Source organism: Anabrus simplex, chromosome 3 (assembly GCF_040414725.1).
Source record: "Anabrus simplex isolate iqAnaSimp1 chromosome 3, ASM4041472v1, whole genome shotgun sequence".
NCBI lineage: Eukaryota > Metazoa > Arthropoda > Insecta > Orthoptera > Tettigoniidae > Anabrus > Anabrus simplex.
In genome coordinates this window covers 229,925,133-229,951,743 of record NC_090267.1, presented here as the reverse complement: position 1 = coordinate 229,951,743, position 26,611 = coordinate 229,925,133, and the positions used below count along the sequence as shown (strand labels likewise).

The window sequence follows — 26,611 nt, the reverse complement described above, 5'->3', positions numbered from 1 at the left end:
GCGAAATCCTAAGACAATATTATTTTAAAGAATAACAAGTGAAATGAGATGTTATGGTAATAGTTAATAATACAAGGAATATACATACTAAGAGGTTTTTAACAAAGAATGAAGTATAAATGGGGTGTTGTAAAAATTATAATCATGGAAATCAGTAAGTTCTTGTATTGAAATGAAATATGGCTTAGGAAGAGGGCTTAAGGTGGGGCTGAAGGGTGCGGGAGAAAGTGTAATTGTCTTGGAAAAGTACCTTTGATTAAATTTAGGATTGAGTTTAGGTTGGCTGCATTATTGTTTCTGAGGAAAGTGATAAATAGATCGAAGAGTATGTTGGGTTTCTCTGAGATTTCATTGAGATTGTGACTGGCATTAAAGTATTGGTCTAGGTGTATGTAGTAATTTTCCATTATGTTCAGTAAAGGGCCCTTGTTTGCTAATACGAGGATGTCCATGTCTTGTTCAATATTGGTGAAATTATGGTTATAATCTTGCATGTGTTGGCCGATGGCTGAAAACTTGTTGTATTTTATTGCGTTAGTGTGCTCGTGGTATCTGATAATAAAGTTTCTCCCGGTTTGCAACTAGCAAAAAACTTCCACATGAAAACCAATAAGTTATTGCATAAAACTATTCTTTTTTTATTTTGTTTGTGTGCTTTTGTAAATATTGCAGACCTTCTTTGAAAGCCAAGAATAATGAGATCTTTTGCTAATATTTATTTATTCATTCATTTATTTATTTGTGTCTTTATTAAGTGGCGAAGTTAGGGCCCTCGGCCCTCTCTTACACTTAACCACATGCAATTTTTTGATTTTTACAGTATTCATGTAAAATATCATTGTAATCAATTACAGTTATTGAGATAAGTAAGTCAAATAAAGAATAACAATAATACTATTAATTAAGATTACTATTGCACCCATCCTTCGTCCGGGTAAATCTTCGTGAAATAGTTTAGCTTAACGTGAATTCAATGAAGAGTCAGATCACACGCGACATATTTCATCTCCGGATGAACGTCTCCATCGTATCGCATTTTTAATCACCGCAGGTATCATAATAAACCACATAAACTCAACTTAAAACTAAGTTATCATGCACTCTAATATCAACAAATCACTTACTCACACATTAAAAAAAAAAAGAATAAATTTATTAATCTAATGAATTACTAAAGAAAAGAGAAAGTAGCATTTCCTCATTCGTCCAATATCTCATAAAATACATTACCATTATACATGCATTTCGTTTAAATCGGCACTGGCTTAGAAAAGTTGAATTTCAATCCTGACATGAGGCAACATCTTATTTCACATTTCATTTGATATGAAAAATATTCAATTAATCAATTATGTAACCAATGTTGAGTGCGTACATAAATAATAATAATAATAATAATAATAATAATAATAATAGAATAATAATAATAAACATAATAATAATAAAGTAATACCAGTAGTAAATAATATAATAATACTTAATAATATGATTAAGGAAATTGTAAATAACGCAGTGGCGGAGTATTCATATAGAAACGTGACAAGTATCTTACGATACGCAAAATTACATCAAATATAGGGAACACTTACCGGCCTAAAAATGACACCTAAGAAAGGATAGTGGAACGTGCGGGAAGCCCTACGAGGTCTATGGAACGTATAACGTTATGGGGGAGAAAAGACTTGCATGAAACACCCTCTGGCTCAATTATATTAAAAATAACAAATAAATTTTTTTTACAAGAGACAAAGTTACATAACAGAGCAGCAGATACTTTACACATTTGACAAACGGAATAACTACGAAACCAAAACACAAATGACAGGATAGTTGATTAAAAGACAGGAGAAAGACTTTAAATTACGAAAACGAGAATCTAGGGCAAACTCAGACATGTTGAATATTAAACTTTGAAAATTACATTAAGCAAGAAAATACCGAAACGCCAAGGAATTAAATTAAATCAAACGAAATCAGAAAACATTGATAATAACAAGAAAATAGCACTGAAATAACACTTACCTCGGAAAGGTTCCCGAGGGTAGCCCTCGAGCGCGAACGCTCGCTAGGGCAGTCGGATGGAAAATGACGCCGAGCATACGCATCATTTTTCCAAAGCCGGCAAGAAGACCGGATATGGCCCGATTACAATCAACCAATAAGAAACAATTTCCACTAGATTCTCGTTCGCCAATACATTCGCATGACCTTATATGGTCATTTCCTGTCTACAGACGCTAGATAAATTACATCAGTTATTTCAACATCCATAACCGCACGTGCGGTATAGGCTGTTTCAAATTAAAGCACCTTTACATTTTTTTAAATGTCACCAATTACATCATGATATACAAATCACTTTATCACTCTTGCAATGTTAACAATCCAATCTTGAGGTTTTCTTAAATTACATTTTACTAGGTACATCATTTCAGAATCAAAATACTTCTTGCATCTCGCAATGTTCATACAGTTCAACATTTCTTACTTATTGCCTAAAAGAAAAATTATTACACACATACTTTAGCTACATAAACAAATATTCCAGCAAAGTCCAGAATTCTTATTTCTTCATTTCTCAAAATATTACAAACAAAATAAAATCCTTCAGTTATGTTAAATTTAAAAAATAGTTTTACATTTCCAAACTCTAACTTCTTGCAACACACAGCATCCAGTTCCAGTTCACTGTCCCACCACAGCTTACAAATTACATCATTAAAATAATCATTAAATTGAAAGAAAATAATTAATCATATCTTTGATGAGCATAACACTCAATTCATCACTGAATATTTTCTCCAAACCACGCAATCTGAATTATTTTATAAATGTCGCTTTTCATCGATGTTTTTGTTGAATGACTTGCCAAGGTTACTACTCCCTATTGCCTTCCAAAATCTCGGCACCTATCCTCTTAGTCTATTATATTTACGTATTAAAAAAATAAACATGAAACACCTTTCAAAATATAAAATAATCTATATCTTATTTCTAACTAAAGTAGTTCTTAATTAGCCTTATTAACTCTCTCTCAATATGCATTTAACCTTTCACATTGCCTAAATTATCATGGCAAGTTCATCTAAGTGACTCCTCTAAATTTTTGTTATGATAGCTCAATATTATCTATCTATGCTATTCAATATATAGCTATACACTCATTTCATCTTTCATCACATGCATTACCACAATATGACATTTGCTATAAGCATTTCCTTATAACACAGCTGTATCTGACATAACAGAAACCATTTATTCTCATATAATCATATGGGTTTGCCATGCATACCTTGTCTTATGTTATTCCCTCGACGTATCTCTTTAATGTACTTGCTTCACATATTTGATCCATATTCTGAATATAAACATTTAGCAGCCCTCATTACATCTTCAATGCAACATATCTTCCTAATACCTCACTCCAATCACTTCATATAATTCCATTCTCATCTATATATCGCTCAATCAATTCAATTATATCAACAACATAACCACTTTTCTTTATATCATAACCCCTTTATAAATAATACAATTATTAAGACGTATAAAACTTTGTTCACTTATTTCACTTATTTCGTAATTCCATTTGATGACATAATTCGACAAGGAATAACTCATAAATTATAATTCCTCTCTATATCATCACATAATGATGCTAACTTACCATGATTGGCTTCACAAAACCCATTAATGAAATCTAATGCATGCAAATACTCTCATCCTGCTGAGTATAACCTACATTCTTTCTTGCAAATAATCATATTTTCATTTGCTATCATAATCCACTCAACATATGTATAGCCACTTTTTCTTGTCATAACTTAGTAAGATATAATTCAAACATATCACTTCACTGAGTCACTTCATTTCTTAAATACTTCGCACTTATTGTAAATTATACCATATAATCATGTATGTTGGGTATTCAGCCCAAAGGCTGGTTTGATCCTCTACAGCTCCACCAACAGCTGTCATAAATAGCCTAGGTGTCACTGAAGAGACATACTAGGGAAATGAGGAGCGAGGTAGTTTCCCGTTGCTTTCCTCACTGAGTCAGAAATTGCTATTATATATCAGTCTGCCATGCCCACTGAAATGCATGCATCAACCGACCCTATGAGCGATATTTTCACACCATTCATAACAGGGACTGGCTGCATAAGGAACGGTGTTACTAGAATCGCTCATACCTCGGTCACTTTCATATTGTCAAAGCCAAGGATGAGACTGAGACAGGTCAATGAAAGTAACAAATTTATTCTAGCCCATACCAGAAGACATAGTGCACTGCAAACACTACATCCTGCCAGCAAAGGCATCATATAATCAAATCTAACTTAATTAAGAACCAATATTTAGCAAAATTAGCTTGCCGTTCACGAGTACGGTGACTTCTGTAGTTCTCTGTCTCACATCTCTGGTCCTTGGCCGGCTGGGATCTACGAAACGGCTGGAGTATGCCCCCCTCATCAGGTCTGGTCTGCTGGCTGGTTCATATTCATCTCCAGGTCGGTCCACCTCGAAATTAGCACGGCATATCCTTCTTCATTCTTGAGCTAATGTTAAAATCAAATAATTCCAACGAGTAAATGTTCATTTTGGAGCTTCTTAAAACTGTAATCTCTTGTCAGTATCCCTATATTTCTTTTATTAATCTGATCAGTCAAATATTTAACACTTGGTTTAGTGTCTTCGATCTTATCTGCCTTATTTAAAAAAAAAGATAAATATTTTTACGCAATAATTCTTGAAGGCTTAATAATTTCTCTTCTCGGAAAATGATTCCTGAATATTTTTCCTCTTCTCTACACTCCGTTTTTAATGAGCTTTGACGTGTCGAATTGCTTCGTGGGTATCGGTCCAACTGGTGAACGTATTTGATTCAAATTTTCTTATTTCACGCCACGATTCCTCTCTTCGACGTTGAATAACGTGTATTACGCCGTATTTTCTTGTTTAACACGGGCAATATTTGCGTAAATCGTCTATCTTAGCAATTAGTCTTCCTTTCTGTCGCAGCTGAATTGATGTATGTCCGTTCTCTATCTCATCAGATTAGTACGTGTAATAATAATATCTTATATTTTACTTGTTTTCTTGAAACAATTCACTTGATACTGTTCTCTTCTCTCTTCACAGCCTTTTAAAATTGTATGTTCCTACTTGTTCTTGGCTTCCTGTGAACTTCTAACTTATGGTTTTTTCTTATGATTTCGGCCTGTGTGGTCCATACCTCCACTTTGACGCCATTTTGGAACACATCAGAAAATGCAATGGGCACACTATTGATGAAAAATTATAGGATAAATAGAGAGTGGATAATAAGATGTTTAAAAACAATTTTTAAATGTTCTAATATGCCGAGAAGTTTAGTATTTACAGCTCCCAATTACTTGAAAGAATTTATAAAAGCACATAACTTTTCTTCTACAGCTTTTCCCACAGTTGTAGAGTCGCGGGTACGAACTGTGTCGTACATGTGGACTTGGCCCTGTTTTAAGGAACGGATGCCCTTCCCGATGCCAACGCTATGTGGAGGGATGTAAACACTACCGCATGTTTCTGTGGTGGCTGGTAGTATGGTATGTTGTCTGAATATGAAGAGGAGTGTGTTGGGACAAACAAACACAAACACCCAGTCCCCGAGCCAGAAGAATTAATCAGACTCTATTAAAATCCACGACTCGGCCGGGAATCAAACCCAAAACCCTCTGAACCGAAGGCCTCAATTGGTGACCATTCAACCAAGGACCATACAAAAGCGCCCAACATGATAGCAAAATCTTTTTTTTTTTTTTAAAATCATCCCTTGATATTAGGTCATTGGTATCAGTAATAAGTTTCTGTAAGTCTTGTACCCTGCGGCCAGTAACCAGTATTTGGGAGATAGTAGGTTCGAACCCCACTGTCGGCAGCCCTGAAAATGGTTTTCCGTGGTTTCCCATTTTCACACCAGGCAAATGCTGGGGCTGTACCTTAATTAAGGCCATGGCCGCTTCCTTACCACTCCTAGCCTTTCCCTGTCCCATCGTCGCCATAAGACCTATCTGTGTTGGTGCGACGTAAAGCAACTAAAAAAAAAAAAAGTCTTGTACCTCAAATTATCATAAGGCCTACTTAACTTTTGAAGGCTTTGTTGTACTCGAGTTATGGTTCTGAATGCAAGTATCGATTCTCAAAATTTCTGTACTGTATTATATTCGATTCTGGCAGTCACTCATCACAAGTCACACATTGGAAAAAATATAATCAAAATTCAAGAAATTTTAGTTTGTTACATTGACCTCAGCTGCAAGGTATGTTGAGACACTCGCTGCACAAGACTAACTTCTTAAATTACATGTTATACATTTTGTTGCCAGTGGTGAGAAGTTCATAACGTGGATTGAATCATTTAATTATTGTCATTATGCTAAAAATTTGTTGTGAAATAGTCATTGAAAAAACTAAGGAACTCTCAGACATCTTTGAAGAAATCAATTAAATATTTGTTTTTTGTTTGGTTCTGTATTTATGTAAATTTTTGGTAAAATCGCCATCGCAAGAATTAAAACATTTGCAACGAAGTTGATGAAATATGTGTTTTATTTGTTGTGAATTTAAAGAATTTTCATTATGAGTGTCTTAAGAATTGTATTTTGGGTACTGGAGATCTCCAGTAGTAAGCTTGTTGTAACCCATCTTTTGTATCGCCCTGTATTGGCCACGTGGAGGCTTCGATCACGAAATCGCCAAGTTTCGCAATCGAAACCTCTAGAATGTGTTTCCTACATAACCATATTAGGTAAGGTATTTCCATTGGTTGGAATAACCGCCATTTTTATTGGTTAAAATTTCTGGTTGAAGGAACATTATATGGATGAACTGCAGGGACTCCAGACTCAACAGTGTGAGAATCCAGAATCACGGTCTCCGTGTCCTGTTGATATAGATGTTGATTCCCATAGGAGTGCTATATAGTCCCATTAACACTCATATGACTAAAGCATATCCCTCAGGATGCAGGAAAAGAATTGTGCAGAGAGTTAAGAGAAACCACTTCCAGCAATATTAGAATTTACTTTACATTGCACTGACACAGATAGGTCTTAAGGCCACGATGGGAAAGGAAAGGGCTAGGAGGGGGAAGGAAGCAACCGTGGCCTTAAGGTACAGCCCCAGCATTTGCCTGGCGTGAAAATGGGAAACCACAGAAAACAATCTCCAGGGCTACCGACAGTGGGGTTTAAACGCACTATCTCCAATGCAAGCCCACAGCTGCACGACCCTAACTGCTCGGCCAACTCACCCAGTCCAGCAGCATTTAGTAAGTGTCCAAGAAAAGAATGTTACTCTTTTTGATGATAAATTAGAGAAATGGAACGTGATATTTTCTGATGATCTTGATCAAGAATGCTTTGATGCTATAGTGGAAGAATTCAGTACATTCCTATCGAATTCGAGAACTGTACTACCTGGTCCAAAACACCTTTCTGTTAAGCATGGAAAGCATGGAAAAACGGTAGAGAAATCAGACTTAATAGGACATATCAATCTTGTGCATTATGAATTTAGAATATTTATGTTGGGTCAGTTATGTGTGTATGTTGTCTATAAAATATACAGTTGCTATATACAAGTACTATTACAATCAGAATCGAAAGGTGGTGCAAATGATTCTGTAAGGAGGTTATAAACAATGTAAACTAAACAAGGATGTCTTGTGTGAAGATTTAGCTGCAGTTTCTTGAAAACCAATGAAACTATTAGATCCAAATATCCTGTAAAAGTCGACACCATTGAAGCAGAGCGCCTCAATGATGACTACAACACCATGATATCAATGGAGGATATTACCATGGTAATTAAGGGTACAAAATGTAGACATTGCCGCAGGATCAGACAATATTACAATGTGTGTTGTGAAACATAGTAAAGTCCTATCAATTTTGTTGTTACTGTATACTAAAATGTCCTGTTCTGGGTTTGGACTTCCCAGATTCTTTGCTCCTAGACCAAGGAAAAATTACTGGTGATCTCAAACAGAACACTATAAATGATTAAATCCATTACCAGTCATAATTTTTATTGAATCTTCTTCACAATGCTTTTCAGAGTCTAGGCTCCATCGCCAGGTGACAAAATTTTGATATTCAATTGTTGCTCTAACCCAGGGATGGCGAACCTATGCCACGCTTTCGGTGGCACGCCACATGAACATATTAAAGTTTTATATATGTCTGTATTACAGACTATACATATCCCGTGGATCGTATATTCATTAGTGTTTTACGTGTAAGAAATAAATATTGAAAACCTAGCCGTTAGTCAGTCAGTCAGTCAGTCAGTCAGTGAAATTTGACTTGTGTAGCCAGTAGCGCATAATTATTCGTTGTGTGTTGCTGTTTACTGAATGTCGTTTGTATACGGACCTCATAAACATATTTTCTGTGTTGAAAAAAAGCAGGAACTTAAAGGTAGTGACCGCATTTTTCAAGAACAGTGGACAAGGGAATTCGGATTGATAGACAGAAGCAATAAAACTGTGTTGCTTGTGCTTGAAAAACGTTGTGTCCCCCACATTTAATGTAAAGAAACATTTCAAGACGAATCATTTAAATGTTCGTTCCATGTCAAATGAAGAAAGAAGAACAATACAAAAAACCTAGTTGTTTTGTATCGTATTTCAGGCTGAGGAATAATATCAGTGCGGCTGTTTCCATCTGTCTCACTGCATATTAGAGCATGAGAAATTAATTTCTGACAATGAGCTCTTGAAAGAGATCTTCTTATTGACGTCCGATACATTGAGTACTTTCCTAACAAACAATAATTAACAGAATCAAAGAAACGCCAGCCATCCGAAATACTGTCAAGTGTAGAATAATAGAATGAGTGAAGATGTTTTGGAGCAATTGAAAGCTGGTTCGGATAACTCCCAGATGTGTTCAGTATGTCTTGATGACAAAACGGATGTGACCTTACAAGAAAGTATTGCTGTTTTTTGTCTGATTTCCTTGTGGGAATGTGATGAGGGAGGAATTAGTAAAATAGTTGAGTTTACAAAATATGACAATCGGTCAAAATATAATGAAGGATGTGAAACAAGAACTTGTATTAAAAATGGGGTTTGACTTACAGAATATTGCCTCAAGTATGGTGGTATTCATAATGGGTTTTTGAAATTTCTTAAATAAAAAGTTAAATAAAAAGTTAAACACCTTATTTTATAGTTCCATCGTATGTTACACCAGGAAGCTCTATGTGCGAAAGAAGGAATTCAGTCATTTGAAAGAGTACTCACGCTGGCAACTAAAAGTGTGAACTTCATACTTGCACGTGCTCTAAATAATCGCCAGTTCTTGAAAATGTTACACGAAGTGGAATCTCACTGTGGCGTACTTATAATGTCCAATAAGGTTCGCCGGCTGAGTCATGGGCAAGTACTCCAGAGGCTTGTCGAACTCTTGGGCGAAATTCACTTCCTCATGATGGAAAAGTACTAAGAATTCCCAGAACTCACAGACCCTATTTGGCTGTGCGAATGAATGTTTTTCCATGATTTTACAGCAGTATACAATGTTATGAATAAGGAACTGCAAGGAAAGGGACATACTGCACGTAGATTGATATCATTAAATCATTCTATAGAAGGCGTATATTCATCAGGGATGTTGAAACAAGGAATTTTGAGTACTTTCCTTCACTTAAAGTACAACTTGAACCGATGTCAAAATTTTGCAAATCAATTAACTTTTGAAGGCACAAAAATTATATGTAAGAAGTATGTGGGCGTCTCACAAAATTCAAAACAACAAATAATTTCCAAGAGATTTTCCCAATTTCGAGATTTTGATAAATCATTGCACTTTATTACAAAACCTCGGGTTGCACAAATGAGTGACATTAAGGTCAATTTTTTACTGACCATTTAGAAATGGAGTTTACTGAATGTGAAGAAAGCAGTACATGGGTGAACAAATTTGTACAACTTGGTGAATCATGGGTGAATACTCTCTCCAAAAGTCAAACAACTTAATACGTAAACAATGAGACAGCCTCCCACAAAATTTTCAGTGGTGAAGAAACTTGCTATAGCATTACTTACTTTGTTTGGGCCATCATATGCCTACGAACTGCTGTTTACTACAATGAACGTTGTGAAGTCAACAGTTAGAAGCCGTCCCGGTTCAGACCTAAGTGCTGCTTGTTTGTTATTGAAGACAAGAAGTTATGAACCTAATATAAATGACATGGGTACTAAATGTGAGAACGATATTTCACTTAAAGATCATTAGCATTATTAGTATTTTTAATTGTTTTATCTAATAATATTTGATGACGAAGTATGTTAAAATGGGAGCTTATTATATATATTTTTACAATTAATGTTAGGTATTCTCCAAACTTACATACTTAAACATGCATTTTTGGTGTATTTGCAAAATACAACCACAAAACATGCAATCAAATGTTTTTACAAGATATATATTAAATTAATTAATTAATTAATTAAATAAATCACTAATGAATAAATAACATATTATAAAACGTAATTGGAAATTAAGAAAGGAAGTCGGTGCGGGGGGGGTTGTAGCCATTCCTTAAAAGAAAATAACAAGTGGCACAGTACACAGTTGAGAATAATAAAGCAGACAAATTGGCACAGTAGTTGGAAAAGGTTTGCCCTCCCTGTAACCAATACACAACTGTTTCCAAAGAATATTAAACTATATTGATCAATATTGAATTTTCACGACCGCATTGTAATCGAAACAGACTTTCAACTATTAGGTCGTGTTACATACATGTAGTATGTGTTGAAGAGATGTTAAGTACAGAACAAAAATGGCCAGCCGGACACCAGTGGGATCCTAACCCACAACCTCCCGATTTCGCGTCAGTTGCTCAGATCCTTTCAAACAGAACAAAGATAGCCTAGGCCACCATAGCTCAATTGGTAGAGCAACCGACGCGAAATCGGGAGGTTGTGGGTTCGGATCCCACTGGTGTCCGGCTGGCCATTTTTGTTCTGTACTTAACATCTCTTCAACACGTACTACATGTACGCAACACGACCTAATACGTTGAAAGTCTGTTTCGAGTATAAAACTATTTCACTTAAGAGTAGAGCCCATGTGCATTATGAATTTAGAACATTTATGTTGGGTCAGTTCTGTGTGTATATTGTTTATAAAATATACAGTAGCTGCTAAAGTTTCAGAATATCTTCAAATTTTCAATTTTATCATTGAGCATATGCTGATCTATTAACAGATGTCAATAAATTTCTAGAGTTTCTACTGTAAAATAATTTTATTCCTTTTGGATGTGTGTAAAATGGTGAGAACATTTTGACACATGACGACATAAGACAATGTACATAAGTGACCCAACACACACTGCCTGACGAAAAAATTGAAGCACTCAGAAGAAATAATCAGATGTCAATGTAACTTTGTACACGTACAATCCATCGACGGCTATGTAAAGGATAAGAGTTGCAATTCTCTGTGATAGAACGGCCATCAGGGTGCATACGTATTGTTAGTGGTGGTGGTGATTATTGATTTAAGAGGAAGTACAACTAGAACCAACACTAATCAGAGAGAAAAAATTGAAGGGATCTGACACTTCGAAAAATTACGATATCAGGCAAAGAAAGACAAGGGCCGCGAAGGACATAAAAATGAAAGACTGCCTAGGCCTCAATACCTAATACCGTCGGGGTCAGAAAAGAACAAGAGTTGACCAAGGGAGGTTGAATAGGATAGATGAAAGTGAGGAGCCTGACACAAGTAAGTGGAAGCAATGCCAGGACTTGGCTAAGGGCCCCACAGTCACCAACCCATGCTCCAAAGTTCAGAGCCCCTGGGTCCCTTTTAGTCGCCTCTTACGACAAGCAGGGGATACCATAGGTGTTATTCTACCGCCCCCAGCCACAGGGGGTTAGTGTTGTTACCAAGCCTGGTAGGGTACATACGGGGAATGAACAGCATCAGATGTTGAGTGAACACGGCAAAGGACACGGAGATGGCGCATACTCGTGTGAGACAGCGTTATCAGCACCGACAGAGTTTGAGAGAGGCCTCATTGAGGGTCTCCATTTGGCCAGCTGGTCAAATTGTGCAATATCCAGATTTGTAGAGCATTTGGATTTGACCGTGGCCCAATGTTGGACTGCACGGGAAAATGTGAGGGCAGGCATACTCGTCATCAAGGTTCCGGTCAACCACGTCTCACCACCACAAGGGAGGATCGCTGTACTGAGCACCAAGCACATCGTAACCCCTTCACATCCGCAGCTACCATCCGAGAACAAGAAATTGAATCCCTGGAACATTCCGTGACATCCCGCACCATTGGACGGAGACTAGCGGCAGCCGGACTAAGGAAGTACAATTCCATGCATAGGCTGCCATTAACACCATAACACAAACAGATGCATTTGGAGTGGTGCCATGACCGGGAAGCATGGACAGCTGATGGAGTCGTATTGTATTCAATGATGAATCGCAATTCTGCACTACACCGGATGACCATCATCTGCGACTGTAGTGGTGACCTGGGGAATGTCCCGTGGAACACTGACAGCACAGCGGTTTGTCACAGACATCCTGTGTCCTCATGTCTTGCCTCTCATGCGACAGTATTGTAGTGCCATTTTGCAACAGGACAATGCTGGTCCATACATGGCTCATCTCTATGAACTGTCTGCGTCTGAGGTACTCCTGTGGCCAACAATATTCCCAGATCTGTCCCAGACAGAACATCCGTGGGACCAGCTCGGACGTCAACTCCATCCCAGTGCCGGTATACAGGATATCAAGGACCATTTACAACAATTGTGGGACAGCTTGCCTAAGGAGAGAATATGTGGCTTTATGACACCCTTCCCAACCGAATCAGTGCATGCATCCAGGCTAGAGGGTGGTCCAACATCATACTGATAAGTGGGCTCGTACTGCCAAGTTCTTTGTAAATTTAACTTGATTTTGTAATCACTGAAATAACACCACATGCCCTCTCAACACATGAAGTTCGTTTCCTCCTTCCCTTCTGGCTGCTTCAATTTTTAATTTGTTTTTGTCAGGCAGTGTAGATGTAAGAAGTTCATAATGCACATAGCCTGTACTCTTAAATAAAATGGGTTAATACATTGGAAACAGTTGTGTATCGGGTAGAGCAACAACTGAATGTCATCATTTTGCTTCCTGATGATGGAGCCTAGACTCTTGAAACACGTTGTGAAGAAGAGTCAATAAAAATTGTAACTGGTAACAGATTTAATCATTTATAAAAAATTAATTCACAGTCGTGGACAAGGCCTAAACAAAACAGGGTTATTTTGACTGTGTTTGCGAGGATGGGAGGAGTGAAAGGGGAAGGACGGAGGTGCAGGGCTGGTGGGGAGAGGAAAGGTTTAACACTTGTAATCGGCTGATGATGACCAAGAATACTGGTCGAAACCGGTACCAATTTTAATTGAATAGAAATGTAAACTTGCATTTTTTATTTTAATAGTATTGAAAGGTTGAACCATTTTATATCTTCCTTTAACTTAATAGTCAACTCATGTCAATACGGAACACTATGAAATTCTTGTCTCTTAACACCTTTTAGATTCAATTATGTATAATATTAACTTTTTTTTTTCACTGAATTTGTCTCAATTAATTATTTATTGCTCCATCTAATGATGGAAATGTTGTATATGGTATTGTTTATTTATTTCCATCATGTCTCTTGTTTTTCATTCGTTCTGTCATTATGTTTTTAGCACATTTTTAGCTGTATTATGTAAATAACTTTAAACACCCTTATTTCACTGAAAATGGCTCAAACGAGATGAAACATGTTTGAATTTTATTATTCCACCTAATAATGTAATTATGTCATGTACTGAATAGGATACATTAAATTTTTCCTTTGCAAAGTGAAAACCATCAATACAGAATGATTCTAATATCTTGTAATAGAAATGCCATCCAGGCAGGCAAGAAAGCCAACCTTTATTGCAATCTCGAAATAAAGGTTGCCAAATTAGGGCAAGACTTACGTTTTGTGAAAAAATGCTTGATCAATAACTTAACCCCCAATTTTTTTTAATTCACCACAAAAACTCACAGGAACACAGAAAAAACTTTGCATGCATGACTTAGCTTAAAGCCGATCAAATTTCTCCATAAAAAGGAATCTCTTCCTGAACCACAAATATATGAAACTCATTTAGAAGTTTCCACTCTTCTTTGCCCCCTCGAATAAACGTCCTTTCAATTACACGTCGACTAACAAAATCATACTTCGTTAAAGAAACAAAACACACTTGACAAAAAATGGAATGCTCTTTCAAAAACAACACTTAGCAAACATAATATCCCAAAGAGCATAAAGGAAAATGATTTTCACCAACCTGTAGTGAACATTAGTAAAATCAATCTCGATGCCGATGATATAGACGTGCTGAGCATGGGATCTAAACATATTTGGGCAATCGTTCTAACCGTGATAATTTAATTTCCACCATACCCGAATCGGAATTAGCCATTAATTAATTACCCATAAACATACAAGAAGAGGTCCGATATAAAGTCAAATGTAAACTATCTTTTATCCTTAATCAACAACAAACCATTATACCCAACACAGAACATATAGCTAAACTCCACAAACTAAAGAAAAAAGTCAAACACAATGACTTAATAATTTAAAAAAACAACAACAAAGGGAATGCTACTGTAATCATGGACAAAAGTGACTAAATCAATAAAGCACAAACATTTTTTACAGAGAACAACTTCATAACCTCTAAAAAAGATCCAACTAATAAAATACAGACAGACCTAAAAACCATTATTAAGAACGTTTCATTTTTGATTAATGACCTTGAAAAATCCAAAAAGGTATGGCTTCCCACAGTAAAAGCGCTACCCAAGATCCATAAAGCCGTCATCGTCATAAGACCCATTATCAATTTAAGAAATATTCCGACCTATGAGGTATCTCGGTTCATTCACAAATTCCTCAAATCACACTATCATTAACAAGCCAATACATCAGTAAGGAATTCTATAGAATTTTGCAATAAAATTAAACACTAATTTATCCAAACACCACACACTTTATTCATTTGATATTACTAACATGTAAGCTAATGTGTCTGTTAACACCACCATACAATTGATTAAGAACAATCTTTTCAAATTCAGCAATTTAAGTATAAGCGAAATAGATGAATTTATTCGGATTCTGATATTTACATCGAATAACAATTTCTTCACTTTCAATAATGTCATTTACCAACAGATAGGTCTTCCCATGGGGTCACCAGGTTCAGGGATCCTTGTGGATATTTACATCGATCATTTAGAACATTCTCATATCATTGGTAAGATTAACAGCATTCAACACTGGGCACACTATGTAGAGGACACGTTTGTTAATTTAGATGCCCGTGTTACTAACTTGAAATTCTCAACTCCACTGACCCACATATAAAATTCACCACAGAGTCAGAAAACAATAATCCCCTTAATTACCTGGACTTAACCATAATGAGCAACTGCAACAACACTTTATCCTTCAATATATACAGGAAACCCACCCACACCATCAATACTCGATACTTAGAGCATTAACTGTTCCTTTATCTCGCAAGAATTACAACAAAGAAATTAATACTACTTACAATATTGCAGAACACAACGGTTTCAGTAGAACCTTCATCAGCATAATCATCAATAGATATAAAAGCAAACCCAAGACTACCCTAGAAAAAGATTCCGCTCCTAACGGGAAGTTTTCCACTTTCACTTTCAATAATAGTAGCATTTACCAAATTTCTAATATCTTTAAAAAACACAACACTAAAATAGCGTTTAGAACCTCCCACACCAACTCCAAACTCATATTCAATCCATACACTGTCAACAATAACAATAATAATAACATTAATAATAGATATTTGAATTCCGGAGTTCACAAATTAGAATGCCAATCCTGTACTTCCAGCTATGTAGGTCAAACAGTCTGCAATTTTGTCATAAGATACGCTGAACATCGCAACACTCTCAAACATAATCATTTTTCAGCTACGAGTGAATGTCATAAAGCATCCAGCCACGAATACACATCAATATAGAGATATTAATGAAATCAACAAAAAGAAAAAGAACATTCTACTTGAAACATTCATTGCATAATTTGTCAGAACTTCTATAATAAAAACAAACCCCACCTCCATCTCTCCAACTCATCACTACTCCCCCCTCTCCCGATCAGCCCTGCACCCCCTCACCCCTCTTCCCCCTTCACTCGTCCCATCCTCGCAAACAAAGCTGAACCAACAATAGACATCGTAAGAATGGGACCGTTAACTTTGAGAAGGCCAGGCTGTTGCAAGTAATCAACTTCATTTTCCGTATCAAAATTTAATCACTAAGTTTTACAATATTTAAAATTCTTCCACCGTTTTGATAATTTTTTTGCCTTTTGGCAAATTTATTTGTCAACAGTACATGTTTCGTTCCTTATTTGTGTGTCACACACCAGACTATACAAGACGCAAAGCAGCAACAAACGTCCCTCCAGGGTCACAGTAGAATTGGAGTCTAACAATAGCAAGAAATTGAAACGAAGCTCCCTTCACAAAAATTGATCAACAATCAGCTTCAAAGTTCCACATTAGACTCAATCAAAGGCAACATAAGCAAACTCATAATATATAACAACTTACCTGGAAGGAACAGAAGATAAAACATTCAATAATTTGAACAGTGTTACGAAGTCAAACATTTTTAAAACTTTTAACCGCAAACAGACATTTTAATGTAACATGTACCGGGCGGTACACCTCCACTCCGCTAATTTAAAATGTGCGCCTGTTGAAACTCCTCTGTTGGAGGAAGTCTGAACTTTATCTACGCTACTAATTCTCTACTTTCTCTGAAGATGTCACCACATGGAAAACTTTGAGTTTTTGAACTGTGTCATTTTTGATGTGTTTTTGTTTCGCTTGAAGTAAGAAGTGTGAACTTTCTCTTCTAGAGGACACTACTGAAGATCACCAATAGTGCAACCTAGTGCGGAGTCAAAGAACTATTTTGTTGGAGGAATTTTTATTTCAAATGTTTGTTCTTTGCTAAATTTCTTTCTGTTATTGTTTAAGTTGGCTGTATACCCCTCTTTTCCCCCCTTGTTTTAGATTTATCCAATCCCGAATTTCTTTGAGTTATTTCCGACCAATCCGATGTATCTTCCCCCAACTTGGATATGTTTCTGTACCCTAGCCAATAAAGAATTTGCGGGAGGGTGTTTTCATTCCCCTAACGCCTCGAAACTTCTGCGAGAGGATATAAACTGCTGATTTTTGGGTCTCCAAGCCACTTCTGTTCCATCTTTCAGTGTGTAAAGTACATAGCAGGGGGCGGGAAGCGCCTCTTTCTTCTCCAGCTGTTCAACACCAGGTAATGGCCTCTTAATAACTTCTTTTCTTGCTAGGTTGGCAGTTTAACTCTCGGAGCGGGTTCGAAGCGTTTCCACCATGTAACCTTTTCCTAAAATGTAACCAATCTTTTCATCTATTCTCTTTTAAGCGGCATATTGGGATAGAGAGTGCTAACCCTCTCGAGCTCCCACTCACATTGTTTTGAGGTGAACTTATTTTCTCAACCTATTCTTCGTTAATGTAAAACCAACTGCTCTTTTCTAAAGTCACCTCTGTAGTATGGGATTAGCCCTTGCATTAGTGGCCTAGAGCCAGATTAGGTTTTAAAAACAAGTGTATTAGGAGTGCAAGATCGCCTCCTCTCAAATTGTTATTTTAGAGGTCATGTAATTGCCCCTTTTCATTTAATAGACCTCAGTAGGTTGGATATTTTACCCTTGTGTCTATGTCCAGTGAGGACAACTTGAAGGTGGAGTTTGGTGTGGCCTGGGAGAGGCTTAAATTTGAGAGCGAGTGGCTCTTTTGAAAATTGAGTGTTGTATGCCTCGAGGAGGCTTTTCAGTGTAATTTGGAGCAAGGGCTCCTAGGCATGAATGGGGTTTTCTGCCCCTCTGTTGAAACTTGTGTTTGGGGTAAAACTGAGCTGATTGCCCAAGCAGTGTAAAGTCAGGGCGCGAAGCCCAAATCCTGTAAATATTGTAACTCCCCTTTTGATTTGCTACTTTGTACCTGCCATGCTTGTTATTTCTTTGTTTTTGAAAAGAAAATATAACCTTGTTAAATTTTACATTAACTTTGATTCCGTAGTTTGAGACCCGTTCACGCCCGCACCTTCTTTCACCTCTACCTACCACTAAAACACGGTAACATAACAAAATGAGATTTTTAACAACTATTCAAATGAATAGACATAGTTTTTAAGCTGACCAACTATGTAATCATTCGTTCTCATATCATTAACACACTAACCCCTACATTGTTTTTAATATCATTTAATTTAATTGGTATTTTTAGTAGTTTTTAAGTGAATCAATGTACCTGCAAATTAACGTGTTTAAAATCTTAGCAATTCACCTAAGCTACAATAACAGCTGAGGATGTTCCTAAATAAGGAACGAAACATGTACTGTTGACAAATAAATTTGCCAAAAGGCAAAAAAAAGTATCAAAACGGTGGAAGAATTTTTAAATATTGTAAAACTTAGTGCAGGCCAGGCTGTTTCGAGAGGACAACCAGCTATTAAGTACCATAAGTTTAAAAGTTTCTTCACACTCATTTTACACTTTTTACTTATCAGCCCAAGTTTCTCACACAAACTCATTTTTTCCATTACAGACTGGAACTTCATTGACGGTTTCCACTATGATCACATAAAGTTTACCATGCACCTGTTATCTTGTCTAACACAGCTTCTCAATTTTGTCGCAGCCCTACCGACCATTGAAAATAGGGCAAACACACAATCATCGAGAACAGGACCGCTAAACTGAGAAGAAATTGAGAATGCTGCTATTCTAGAATTTGAAATTCATTGGCGTTTTTCCATCACGCATCACATACATTTCACCTGGCACGTATATCCTCTCAAACTTGGATTCTCAAGCTTTTTCGCTCCCCTCCTAGCCATTCGTGGTGATGGTGACTCTATAAAGACAGACTGTCATTTCTGAATTTTCAACACAGTAATTTCGTTCTATTTTTGAATTGTATCAAACTGAAAAATTTTTAGATTAAGAGGTCCGCAACCTCACTATAAGCACTTATTATTCGTTTCCATCTATCATTTGTTTTCATTTCTTTTCTTCTTAGGTTTAACACACCTTTTAGATTCAATTATGTATAATATTAACTTTTTTTCATTGAATTTGTCTTAACGAATTATTTATTGCTCCATCTAATGATGAAAGAGTTTTATATTGTATTGTTTTTTATTTCTGTCATGACTCTTGCTTTTCATTCGTTCCTTCATTATGTTTTTAGCACATTTTTAGCTGTATTATGTAAATAACTTTCACTCCCCTTAATCCACTGAAAATGGCTCAAACGAGTCGAAACATGTTTGAATTTTATTACTCTATCCAATGATGGAATTATGTTCTGTATTGAATACGATACATTAAATTTTTCCTTTGGAAAGTGAAAACCATCAATACGGAATGATTCTAATATCTTGTAATCTAGGGATCTGAATCAACTATTTTAACTATTTACACTGAACATCACTTTTGAAATTTGTCTCAAATTATCATTCGAATTATTTATGTTATTCTTTTGTACCCCGCTGGTTGGTAAGGCACGCACGCGCACACACATTCAAGTAAAGGTTGTTATTACTATTGAAGCTATCTTTTCCTTTAATTGTACATTTGTTACAACCCTTTTATGTCCCGGATCCCTCTGGGCTTGTTTTCCACTGTGCACAACAGTGTTTTGTTATTATTATAATTATTTCTTATGTTAAACCGGTGCTCTGTCATCGAACTCAAACTTCACCTCAAAGTACTGTAACAGCATGATAGCAGAGATCAACTAAACTAAACTAAACTAAACTAAACTAAACTCTTTGTTTTGCTGTAAGTTACATCTTACTTAACCTAACTTTACCTTGTGAAATATTTTCAAATGAATCATTTCTCTGATGACTTTGTCAATCTTTTTGACTTTGATAACACTCAACTACAGCAACAACTTAAATCGTTACCTAACCTCAAATTAATCAATCACAATTCCCCTATTTGTCATGAATTAAACACTCCAACTATGACCATTACTAATACTAATTTGCCTGAAAATCCCATTCATAACATACGGGTGAATACCATTCCAAACAAAATGCCACCTCTTACATTGCCAGATTATCGAAACGATCCCATATTTCAGGCAACCACTTCCTTTAATAATTCTGGTAACTTGTACGTTATAAAACAGGCACTTAAAAAGTTCCTCAGTTGACCGCTACAGACCCTAAGAGTTTAGTATTATGGTTATTTTCAGCACGAAAGTTATTGCTTACAACTTGCTCCATTTACACAAGAATTTACACAATTGTTTTATCTTTTAAACCCTAAGATTTCAACATTTCTAAACAAATTTTGGTTGGAAAACATGGATCTTCTTCAGAATGGGAACAATTTCGTAATGAATTACCGAGTCATTTTTTGCCGTATGACTTATAAACTTATCAGGCATCATCAGTATCCACATGAATCAACTTATGATTATTTGGACACAATAATTATCTTCAGCGATGTTTTAGCTATTCCTACTCATCCTGCTGAAATGGTGTCTATTGTACAATTTTTTGCCTCACCTTCCTTTAAACAACTCGTTAACCCCTTTGCTCCTCCCACTACTATTGCTCATCTTTATAATACAGCACAACCAGACACACTAAGTCCCTACAGTAATGCTTCTTATTATGCTACCGTTCCTCCTCCACCTTTGCCTAGGCAACCACCGTTACCAACTACATCTGATACCCAATTGCCAAGAACATATAGACACACAAGCGATTCGACTCCTACCTTCTCTTCCGCCAATTCATCATTAAAATATTATCGGTGTAAAGGATTTGGGCATATTGCAAAACAATGTCCTACTCCTCTACCGGGAAACCAGTACAGGGCCCTGTTTCATAAAACATCTTTCACTAATATTATTAGTAAGAAACCAATAATATTAACTAATAATATTCATAATTTCATATATTCATATTCATAAAATTATTAGTTAATAATATTAGTTATTAGTTTATGAGTCAAAATTATTAGTAGATGTTCCTAATAATATTAGTAAATTGTTTCATAGACAACATGACTAATAAAAGTTACTCATATTATTACGATTATTTCCATGAGTATATTTTGACTCATAATTCATATTATTAGTGAAACCAAAGTGAGCCGTATTTTAATATTTTGGCATAAAATCATGAAGATCACTGAAATGGTCGACTCTGATTCAAATAGTGATAAGGAACGAGTGTAGGTATTCACCGTTCAATAAATGTTACGTCAAAAACAGCCTGTACCGACATGTAACAAACATTCTAATACCGATACAATGGGAGATTTAGGTTAGATTACATAACTTTTGAGTATTTGCTTGATAGGATTGGTAGGTAATAGAACATTCCACTGCAAGGAATGAAGCATAACCTTAAATTAGCAGCTTCGCATTGCACTCCACCGGTTGGTAGTGATGCACAGTATCATTGTTTCTCTAGTGCAGTTCTGCTAGGACACTCCAGGTATCTTTCAAAATCTTGCCTTATATCACCAGTAAACCAAGATGATGCTGGTGATGATTATTGTTTTAAGAGGAAGTAGGCTACAACTAAGCAACCATCATCTATAACAACACTAATCAGATAGAAAAATGGATCCGACATTTTGAAAAATGAAGGTATCGGCTAAAGAAAGAGAAGGGCCACTAAGGGCGTGAAAATGAAAGACTCTCTCGGCCTCGCAACCTAATACTGTCAAGGTCGAAAAAGAACAAGTGCTGAACAAGGGAGGTCAGAAGGGTAGATGAAAACGAGCCTGGCAGAAGTTGAAGCAATAGCAGGACTCATCTCAGTGCCCCATGTTCGCCAACACATGCTCCCAAGTTGAGAACCCTGGGACCCCTTTTAGTCGCCTCTTACAACAGGCAGGGGATACAGTGACTATTATTCTACCGCCCCCACTAACAGGGGTAGTAAACAAAGATTTTGCTAGTCCATCTCGGAGATTTTTAAGAGAACATGAAATAAAAAAAGTAAAAGGAACAAGGAGAGTTATAGTGTGCAAAAGGCTGCGAATAGTTGACACTTTAACTCAATCACTTTCCGCAAAGAAATTTTCTTCTCTCACATTATTTTCACTTCTTTTATCCATTTTCATATGTATTGAAGTCACAATAACGAAAATATCAAGTGAGCCTTTTGAACATGTGGATTAATAGTCGGTTGTAGTCAAGAGCCTACTGCTAGGAACAAACCCAAACCAAGAACATATGGAACAGACCGATTCTAACCTCCATTTGTATCAGCTGACTAATGAACTAATATTATTAGTGAAGATATTTTATTAGTCATGTGTAAATCTTTATGGAACAGAATTTGCTTAACTAATAATTATTTTTATGAGTTCTAATATTATTAGCTAATATTATTAGTTAGTTTTATGAAACAGGGCCCAGACCACGTCAATAGGCAGTTTGCTATCATGGTCAAAATCTGCCATATCTTAACAATATTGCTCTACATTTGTTAATTCCCCATACTACTTCTGTAATTGTTCTACTTAACAAGCTCCCTTCTGTGGCCCTATTGGACACTGGGTCTACTAGATCATTAACTGATCACTCCCTTTTAGTTGAAGTACTTGATCTCGATCAAACTATTCAGATACTTCGTTCCACTATACAAAGTAGTTCTGCTTCAAATCATTCCCTAAATATTCTGAGTATGGTACACCTTTCTTTTAAGATATAGAAATGTACATGGTCCTATCCATTCTATATTATTACAAATTTGTCCTTTCCTATTATTCTCGGATATGATTTTTTCTCCTCTATGGGACTTATTTACGACACTTTAAATTCCTATATATCATTTCATTTTGATCCTTCACTTCATATTCTCCTTATCAACCGTTTTGATTACCCTACTCAATATTCTTGTTTGATTTCCGACTATTCTTCTACTGATGATTCTCAGCAACAAGCAGTAAATAACCTGATTGCCCAATTTTCTGATGTTATAATCGCCCAACTGAGGTACTGTGCTTAATTATTAGGCAAATATTGATTTAATTGATCATATTCCCATACGTTCACCTCCTTATCAATTAAATCCACTTAGGATACAAAAAATAAACACCTTCTTCAGGAAATGCTTGATAACTCAATTATTGTTCCCTCTACTTCAAACTATGCCTCCCCAAGCCTTTCTCGTGGACAAACCTGACGGTACTTCACGTTTAGTCGTGGATTACCGTAAGTTGAACAGGAAGATAATTTATGACGCTTACCCTATTCCAAATTTCCAGAGTGCCTTCCAGTACTTTAGTAACACCCAATATTTTTCTATATTGGATCTCAATTCTGCCTTTCTTCAGATCCTCCTGGACGCTGCTAGTAGGCGATGCACGGCATTCATTACAGCTACCGATCTGTATGAATTCACGGAAGTCCCTTTTGGCCTTAATTTGGGCTTCCAAATCATGCAAAGGCTTACTGATTATTTTCTGACATTAAATTTCAGTATTTGTTCTCGTATATAAATGATTTATATTTAGCCCTGACTTTGTCACATTGCTCATTTAACTGAAGTTCTGTCTAGATTACGTCAAGCTAACCTAACCGTCAACCCTTCAAAAATTTTGTTGGCTCGTACCTCTGTAAAATTTCTAGGCCATATTCTGTCATCAGAAGGCATCTCTGTTGATCCTCAAAGGACCGCTGCTATCAATCAAATCCCACCCCCTAAGAATCTTAAACAACTTCGTACCCTTTTGGGAATGACTAGGCATAAGGAATTCACTGTCCTTACAGACAATCAAGCATTAGCCTGGCTCTTAAGTAATGCTCCTAAGATTGAACTTGCTGGTCACTGGTTAATGCGCTTGTCTAGATTTAATTTATATCAGATGTAAGGCTGTTCAGACGTTTGCTCTATTAACCAGCGTTTCGTCTTAGGTCTGACACTAGACTCGTCAGAGTGGAATGTGTCAGACCCTACCCACTGACGCTGGGTGTATGCAGGTGAGCTTATCAGAAGCCTACATAGAGGCACAGTCAGATAACTGCATACGGGAGATAAAACTCCACAATGGAATCATTGCCCGCCTAGCAACTCGTTAAATTTTGTATCAGGTCACCACAATACTGTGTGTAGTAAAAACTTTTTTGATGTTGTGTAACTCGCGGTAAACACACACTTCAGTCGTGAAGGAAGAACACAAGACCGGGGATAATAAATCAGGTCACAGTTCAACTGACAAGTTATTTTTATGAGTTCTAATATTATTAGCTAATATTATTAGTTAGGAGGCCTGCTGGAGGCCATTTTGGTATCTCGAAAACCTTTTCTCGTATTTTGTTTATTTTTTTATTGGTCCAAAATGTATCATGCTGTCCAGACCTTTGTACACACTTGTGAATTTTGCCAAAAAGGGAAATCACTACCGCGTTGTACTTATTCCGCTGCACCTCCCTCATATCCCACTGAGGTTTTCTTTTAGACCTTGTCGGTTGATGCCTAGGGAGAAACACGTATCATAAAATGCTTTAGCCGTAAAAATAACAGCATTATCAGACACTAATTTCTGTGGAATTCCAGTGAGGGGAAAAATTTGATTGACTAGGAGGTTTATTATGGTAGTGGTGGTGGCATTTTGAATTGGGCAGATAACTAAAAATTTCGAGACACCATCTAGTAAGGTAAACACATATACATTTCCTTTGGATGATCGTGTTAGGGGACCGATCATAGTGAAGTAAGTTCTGCCAAAGGGGAATTCGTAAGTGACAGGAACTTATCCGGAATAAGTACTGCAGGCTTGAATGTACAGGGTTCGGGCCCAGCTGATGCGTATCTTCAGCAGTCGCGAAAAAGACAACACGTGTTTGATTCCAGTTCAAGTAGCTATCATGACAGTGACAGTGATGACAATAATACTGGTTACAATCCAACTAGTGCTAGTTCTTCATCAAGTTATACTGAAAATAGACAAAGGAGGTCCCGCATTGATCCAAAATTCCATCGTCATGTAAATGGCGAGTTTTTAGAGAAAACAAAAAGAGCAGAATATTTTAATTATTTTTTATGACGAGATATGCCAGAACACACGTAGCTGAACAGACAAATGATGCCCAGCAAAAAATCGCAAATAAAACCCAGTTTAGTAATATGAAACGAAGGAGTCGAGATCAAGATCAGGTCCGAACAAATAATGACGAAATAAAGCTGCTAATGGCGATACTGTTGCCGTAGGTGATTGTACAGAAATCTAAATTAGGACACTATATTTCTTGCAATAAATTGTTCACTACGCCTATTTTCTATGAGCTGATAACACAGAAGAGATTTTTTCTCACCGGGCTGACTGGCCCAGATGGTTGAGGTGCTGGCTGGCCTTCTGATCCCAACCTGGCAGGTTCGATTCTGGCTCAGACCTGTAGTATTTGAAGGTGCTCAAATAAGTCAGCCTCTTGTCAGTAGATTTACTCGCATGCAAAAAAACTCCTTAGGGACTAAATTTCGGCACCTCAGCGTTTCTGAAAGCTGTAAAATTAGTTAGTGGAACGTAAAGCCAATAATATTATTACCATTATTATTATTATTATTACATTTCTCCACAGGAAATATGGGTAGTAATGGGGCACGGGATGCACCAAGTGCCTTACAATAAGTAAAGTATTTACACATTATAATACAAACACTGATGTACAGGTATATACAAAACTGTAGATCACAGGATCTTCATTCTTGCGAGAGGAACGATCGCACAATGTTGCATGTTGACAGGAGGACAGAATGTTGCATAATTTTGTAGATGCTCGGTGGAAGACCCAGTTCTCGCAGACTCTTGTGAAGTGTGTGTGAAATGAGGCCGTTGACCAACAGAATCACAGGGACTATCTGTACCAGTTTCATCTTCCAGATCCTCTTTATCTCTTCTGCAAGTTCCTTGTACATGGAGATTTTTTCACTGTACTTCCTATCAATGTTGGTGTCATTGGGGATAGCGATGTCAATAATGAAAGTCGTGCTAGTTTTCTTGTTTACCAGCATGATGTCTGCTCTGTTATGGTTGACTGTTTTGTCTGTCACTACAGCAGTGTCCCAATAAAGCTTAATCGACTCATTCTCCAGGAGTGGTGTTGGATGGTACTTGTAATAAGGGATACGCTCCTGAATTAATTGGTTTTCCTGAGCAAGTGCCTGGTGTATGATTCCCGAGACATGATTGTGTCGTCTAGTGTATTCTACGGGGGCAAGTAATGGGCAGCCCGCAGTGATATGGTCGATGGTCTCGAGATGAACGGAGCATCATCTGCATTTGTTGGAGGGTATGCTGGTTTCTTTGATGATGTACTTTCTGTAATTGTTTGCAGCTATTACTTGGTCTTGCAAATCCCTCTGTCTCCCCAAATAAGCGCCCACTTTGTAACCACACACACGACGCATTCTTGTC

General features: G+C 36.7%; 1 protein-coding gene and 1 non-coding gene across 2 annotated transcripts in view; one reads left to right on the top strand and one right to left on the bottom strand.

Annotated features, from left to right (window-relative positions):
- LOC136867176 (uncharacterized) overlaps positions 1-26,611 on the bottom strand; it is a 247,008-nt gene that overhangs the window by 82,262 nt on the left and 138,135 nt on the right. The gene's annotated exons all lie outside the window — the stretch shown is intronic.
- TRNAS-CGA (transfer RNA serine (anticodon CGA)) lies at positions 10,925-11,001 on the top strand. The gene has a single exon. It is a non-coding gene; the product is annotated as a tRNA-Ser (tRNA).